The following is a 5,872-nucleotide window of genomic DNA, read 5'->3' on the forward strand; positions in this document are numbered from 1 at the left end:
CATAACCTGAAAGGCCGCTCAGCAAGGGAGAAGCCACTGCTCCAAAACCGCCATAAAAAGCCAGGCTATGGTTTTCAACTGCACATGGGGACAAAGATCATACTTTTTGGAGAAATATCCTCTGGTCTGATGAAACAAAAATAGAACTGTTTGGCCATAATGACCATTGTTATGTTTGGAGGAAAAAAGCGGAGGCTTGCAAGCCGAAGAACACCATCCCATCCGTGAAGCACGGGGGTGGTGTAACCGATGTGAAATGGCTAGTTAGTTAGCGGTGGTGCGCTAGTAGCATTTCAATCGGTGACGTCACTCGCTCTGAGACTTGAAGTAGGGTTTCCCCTTGCGTCGCAAGGGCAGCGGCTTTTGTGGCGCGATGGGTAACGATGCTTCGTGGGTGTCAGTTGTTGATGTGTGCAAGGGTCCCTGGTTCGAGCCCAGGTTGGGGTGAAGAGAGGGACGGAACCTACACTGTTACAGTGGCAGCATCATGTTGAGGGGGTGCTTTGCTGCAGGAGGGACTGGTGCACTTCACAGAATAGATGGCATCACGAGGAAGGGAAATTATGCGGATATATTGAAACAACATCTCAAGACATCAGTCAGGAAGCTTGGTCGCAAATGGGTCTTCCAAATGGACAATGACCCCAAGCATACTTCCAAAGTTGTGGAAAAATGGCTTAAGGACAACAAAGTCAAGGTATTGGAGTGGCCATCACAAAGCCCTGACTTCAATCCTGTAGAAAATGTGTGGGCAGAACTGTAAAAGCGTGTGCGAGCAAGGAGGCCTACAAACCTGACTCTAGCTCTGTCAGGAGGAATGGGCCAAAATTCACCCAACTTATTGTGGGAAGCTTGTGGAAGGCTACCTGAAATATTTGACCCAAGTTAAACAATTTAAAGGCAATGGTATCAAATACTAATTGAGTGTATGTAAACTACTGACCCACTGGGAATTTGATGAAAGAAATAAAAGCTGAAATAAATCATTCTCTCTACTATTATTCTGACATTTCACATTCTTAAAATAAAGTGGTGATCCTAACTGACCTAAGACAGGGAATTGTTACTAGGATTAAATGTCAGGAATTGTGAAAAACTGAGTTTAAATGTATTTGGCTAAGGTGTATGTAAACTTCCGACTTCAACTGTATACGTGGGATATTGTTTTTCAACAGAAAACTTTTAAAAATAGCTGGAGTTCGTCTTTAGGTCTCCTTCCTAAATCAAAATCGTAACTGTTGTGGTGGGCAGACATAAGCACAAAGTATTTACGTACGTTTCTTTTCTTCAAGGTGTTGTTTAGAAAACGAGTGGGAGAGGTGCAGCCGGGTACGGCCAGTGTCCTGCTGTCCTGTGTGGGGCTATGCTGCTGTGTCCTCCACTCCTGGGTGTGTGTGATACTCTACCTCACACATGTGGAGTACTGGCCTCCAATCCAGTACATCCCCTGGGACGCATTGTGCGTGATGGCCTCCCTGCTCCTCGGTAACACTCCCCTGCTAATTTATGTACAGATATTCTCTTTTTTAAATTTATTTAACTAGGCAAGTCAGTTAAGAACAAGTTTATATTTTCAATGACGGCCTACACATCCAGATATTAAATTAGTACATTTGAATAACTCTGTTTTTAACATTTCCTTCACTCTTGTCCCTCCTCTCTCACCATCAGCTTTCAATGTCTTGGTGAATCTAGGAAGTGTGCTTGCCTACCCCTCCCTTATTTCTCTTGGAATGTTACTGAGCATCCCAGCTAATTCAGGTACAGAAAGAACAATGATATTTATCTGCTTATAAAACTCCAAATGACAAATCAAGATAAACAACGGTGTCATGAGAGATCTTCATACAAGTTTTCCTGAAGTCATTGTGGGAATCTCAAACAGCATTCCACTATACCTGACCCCCTACTGTATCTCTCTGCAGCAGTGGATTTCTATGTCGCTGCAGCCCCCCAGCTCAGCCAGGTCAGAATGGCTGCAGCAGCTATCATCGGGGTGGGCTACCTCTTACTGCTGCTCCCAGGAGACTGGGATGACAGTGTTGTCCACTGGATAGAGGGTCTGTGGCAAGGAGGATGGAAAGAGGACAGTGTGGTTGGAGAAGATGGAGGAGCTGATGGAGGAGAAATAGCAAAGCCCAAGCCCAAACAAGCAGGCATTGCTGCCCTAACATGATGCTCTTTGGTTTTACATGGCAGAACTTGGTGTCAAAAGTCTCTCAACCAAAACCAGGGACTCAACTTTGGTTTTAGAAGTGTGTGGGGGGTCTGGGGGTCCTCCCAATTTTGGGGGCATATAAAGCAAATTTCCTGCATAATCTAATATGACCCATTGCCCTTTCTAGCCATCTCTATTTAGAACAACATAAAGAAAGCAAAAATGACCAGTCATCAAGCTAGATAAGAGATCATTATTAAATATGTTTAAGTGATTGATAAGACTGAACTAGATCAATGATAATTCAATAATAAATATTGTGTTGCACCTTTAACCAATAGCCTAAAAAATGAACAACTTTTACAAATAAAGTAAAGACTTTTGATTGTCTTTATTAAATTTGAGCCAGACCGCCCAGCCAGCCCGAGCCACCTGCACACCCAACCCCCACCAGTCTAGTCAACAACTGAACTCTCTCCCCAACAAAACTTCCTTCCTATCTTTTTTTTATGTCTCAATGAAAGGTTTGAAAACAAAAGTGTTGTAAAAACACACATACACCTACACATTAACACACAGAAACAGTACACCCTAAATAAAATCATTAATATCATATGCGTAATAGTACTGTAAAGCTCTTTTTATCTGCACACAATATAGCTGGGTCACCCCGTCCTGTCCCTAGGGGTCCACGGCCCTGTAGCGCCCCAACCCAACACCCCCCACTCAGCTTTAAGATTTTAGTGAAACATTCATTATTGGTTTCAGGTGTGTTAGGCCAAGGCCAGAGTGACAACCAACAGTACGGCAGACCCCCAAGGCCAGGACTGAGGAATGAGCAGCCCAGCAGCTAGGGATTTCCTAAATAGTTATCTCCCCTGACATGGGCATGTTTTCAATAAGGACACCCTTTGTCATACTGTATTCCATATAAGGTATCCATACTTTATGAAAGTTGCACAGTATACCCTTAGTCTAGTAATAAATACTAGTGTATCTAGTGATACATAACTTGACATTTCTTCCATCCATTGTGGGAGGATAACCAACCGTCCCATTAATGGCAATGCATTTGTTAGTCACTATAAATGCTAGGTTACAGTTTCTTCTGATAACAGTCTCCGGTATCAACATTTCCAAGCCAACAAAAACAGGGAGAAGAGAGAATCTGTAGACATGCTGAGATAGAAGAACATACTCTTTCAGCCAGCCTTCACAAGGCCATAACATATGAAAATATGTCCCCTTTTGTGTTTTACACCTCCAGCAGATAATGACATTTCTGTGTGCATGATATTCAGTTTCACTGGCATATAGTACATTCTATGGATGGTCTATATGAAAATGACTGGGCATTCTAACATATCTGTATCCATTCATTATCATCAATAGCATCTCCCAGGTCTTCCTCACATTTTTGTTTTACATGCTTTGTGTCATCAGGAAAAGACTCCATTTGTCAGACTGCCTTAAAATAGTTTCAATCTTTGAAGCTTCTTGCTTGCCCAGTGTTTGCTACACAGAGAAATAGTGTTGTATCTGTAAAAATTCACCTCAGCTCCATCCCAGACTTCCCTGGCTGCTTGACTCTGATGAGACCTGTCACCATCTTCGCTCAGATGTGCTCAGAAATACTAAGAAGAGGCATGACAAAGAACTACATTGGTGTACATTTCTACATTATATTATCCATGATTTTAATCAATGGTTCAACAATTGAAATTCTCAGATCACAGACTAGCCTACCAATCAACTCAAGATGGAACGTTGTATTCATTCACTGATTGTTATAATATACTGCAAAATTCACCTGAGCTCTGTAGACTGGTCTTCCCTGGCTGTCTGACCCTGCTGGGACACCTGTCATCATCTGATCCTGCTAAGACATGATGAGCATAGTGTTGTGTACTGACTGCACCATGAAACCTGTAGAGCTGATTATACCATGTGAGTGTGAAAAGAAGGGAATTAGCTAGGGAAACTGACAGATCAATCATGTTACATTGCTATACTGACTAATAAAAACTCTGGTTTTTATCATTTGATTCAGGTTTAGCGTGATTGAGGCAAAAATAATAGCTAAAGTTTGTGAGCTAGCTAGCTGTCAGTTTTCATAGCCAACTTTTGGCTAGCTCTGCTAGCTGATGGTACAATGGTACATCATCAAATGTACGTATGTTTAAACAGAACAAAACAATGGCTAGAAAACATTTCCATACACACAACAGCTGTTAGATACTGCTACCAGACAGATATAGTAGCTAGAGGCTAGCTAGAGCTGAACTGGCTGTGGTAGCTGCTAGCAGTTCATTCACTTCAGCTTGAGAGGGGATGAACATTTTGATAATGTAAAATGTTAGTTACACTACTAGGTCAGCACTGGGAATTATTTGTTATTTTTTCTGTCAAACAGCAGTTACCTTGCCAGCTAGATCAGTCAACTAAAGAGTAGCCCGTTTCTGCTCTCCTTGCTTGTAAAAAGCGCAACATAGACAGCAGCTGCTTCTGTTCAGAAGTTTAGCCTTCACACAGTCTGTCCGCAAGCTCTGTGGTGTCTGTGTGGTCCTAAATCCAGCTCAAACCGGAAAATTGCCTACCTGACCGCTCTGAGGCGTCTACACGGTCCTAAAGCACACCTAAGCTACGTTTTGTATCACAGAGCAATGATAAAACTGGGAAGGACAAAAATGCTATTTCAGAATGTGGGGGGGGGGTCCCCAGTGAATATTGCGCCCCTGACCAAAACAATGATTTGTCTTGTGTCTTTCAGAGCTAAAGTGCCAGATGACCATAGGCATGTACATTACAATATTGTGGATGTTTTTCTACTAGGCCTACTCGGTACCCCAAGGGCATGAGTTATGTGTTAGATACCCTCAAATACAGAGTATATCTGTATTTCGCTATGCAGAAAACAAAAGTTAGTTCTCTTTTACTTTACTGATTAATTCTTCATATTTAGTAATAGTTTTTTTGCATTCCAAAAACAAACTTATACATACAAACAACAACTTACACACACAAACAATGACTACATCTCATCTGCCCAGACACTCATCCTCATACTCCATCCCAATCTTGGTTCCAATGGTTTATATTTTTTTCTCAGATATTGTCAGTTGGATAGGCTCTGTGCAAGGTTTAGTAAATCTTACCTATCATATGAACATGTTTTTATGACTCAAATAGGATTCCCTCAAGATTGCTCTGATGTCCAAAAGATTTCAAATCGAAATTACGTGATATGTAACTTTTAATGTATTTGAATCTATCTACATTAAGATTACTTAACTGATGTTTCTTTATCTCTATAGACACGTTAGCTGACGTCACGAAAACGATGTGCGCGCTTCAAAGGGGCAGAGTGTGTTGTTCTGGGCTGGGTTTCCCAAAAACGTGACAGCATTAAGATCGTCATCATTCCATTGAAACTAAATAGACGAAAGATTATTTTAGTGTTACGATGCTTTTGGGAAACCCAGCCCTGGATGGCCAGACACACGGTTACATGCACACAATAATACGATTATTGTGGCTAGTCAGATTAAGATAAAATGTTGTTTAAAACGTTTACATGCTTTGCAAGAATAACGATTTCCCTAATAATACTGTTTACATGGACACATCTGAAATCAAGTTCCTGATTGGACTTTTGATAAATGCAGCAAAATCTAAATCAAAATAAAAGTTATACCACAGTGACCATGTTATTTT

General features: G+C 41.4%; 1 long non-coding RNA gene across 1 annotated transcript; it reads right to left on the reverse strand.

Moving 5' to 3' along the window:
- Positions 1 to 1,084: 1,084 nt before the first annotated feature.
- On the reverse strand, positions 1,085 to 4,825 carry LOC106563693 (uncharacterized). The gene is made up of 4 exons (XR_006757691.1): positions 4,579 to 4,825; positions 3,969 to 4,037; positions 3,712 to 3,792; positions 1,085 to 2,062 (listed from the first exon to the last, which is right to left on the reverse strand). It is a non-coding gene; the product is annotated as an uncharacterized lncRNA (long non-coding RNA).
- Positions 4,826 to 5,872: the final 1,047 nt, after the last annotated feature.

This window comes from Salmo salar, chromosome ssa11 (assembly GCF_905237065.1).
Source record: "Salmo salar chromosome ssa11, Ssal_v3.1, whole genome shotgun sequence".
In the NCBI taxonomy this organism is placed as follows: domain Eukaryota; kingdom Metazoa; phylum Chordata; class Actinopteri; order Salmoniformes; family Salmonidae; genus Salmo; species Salmo salar.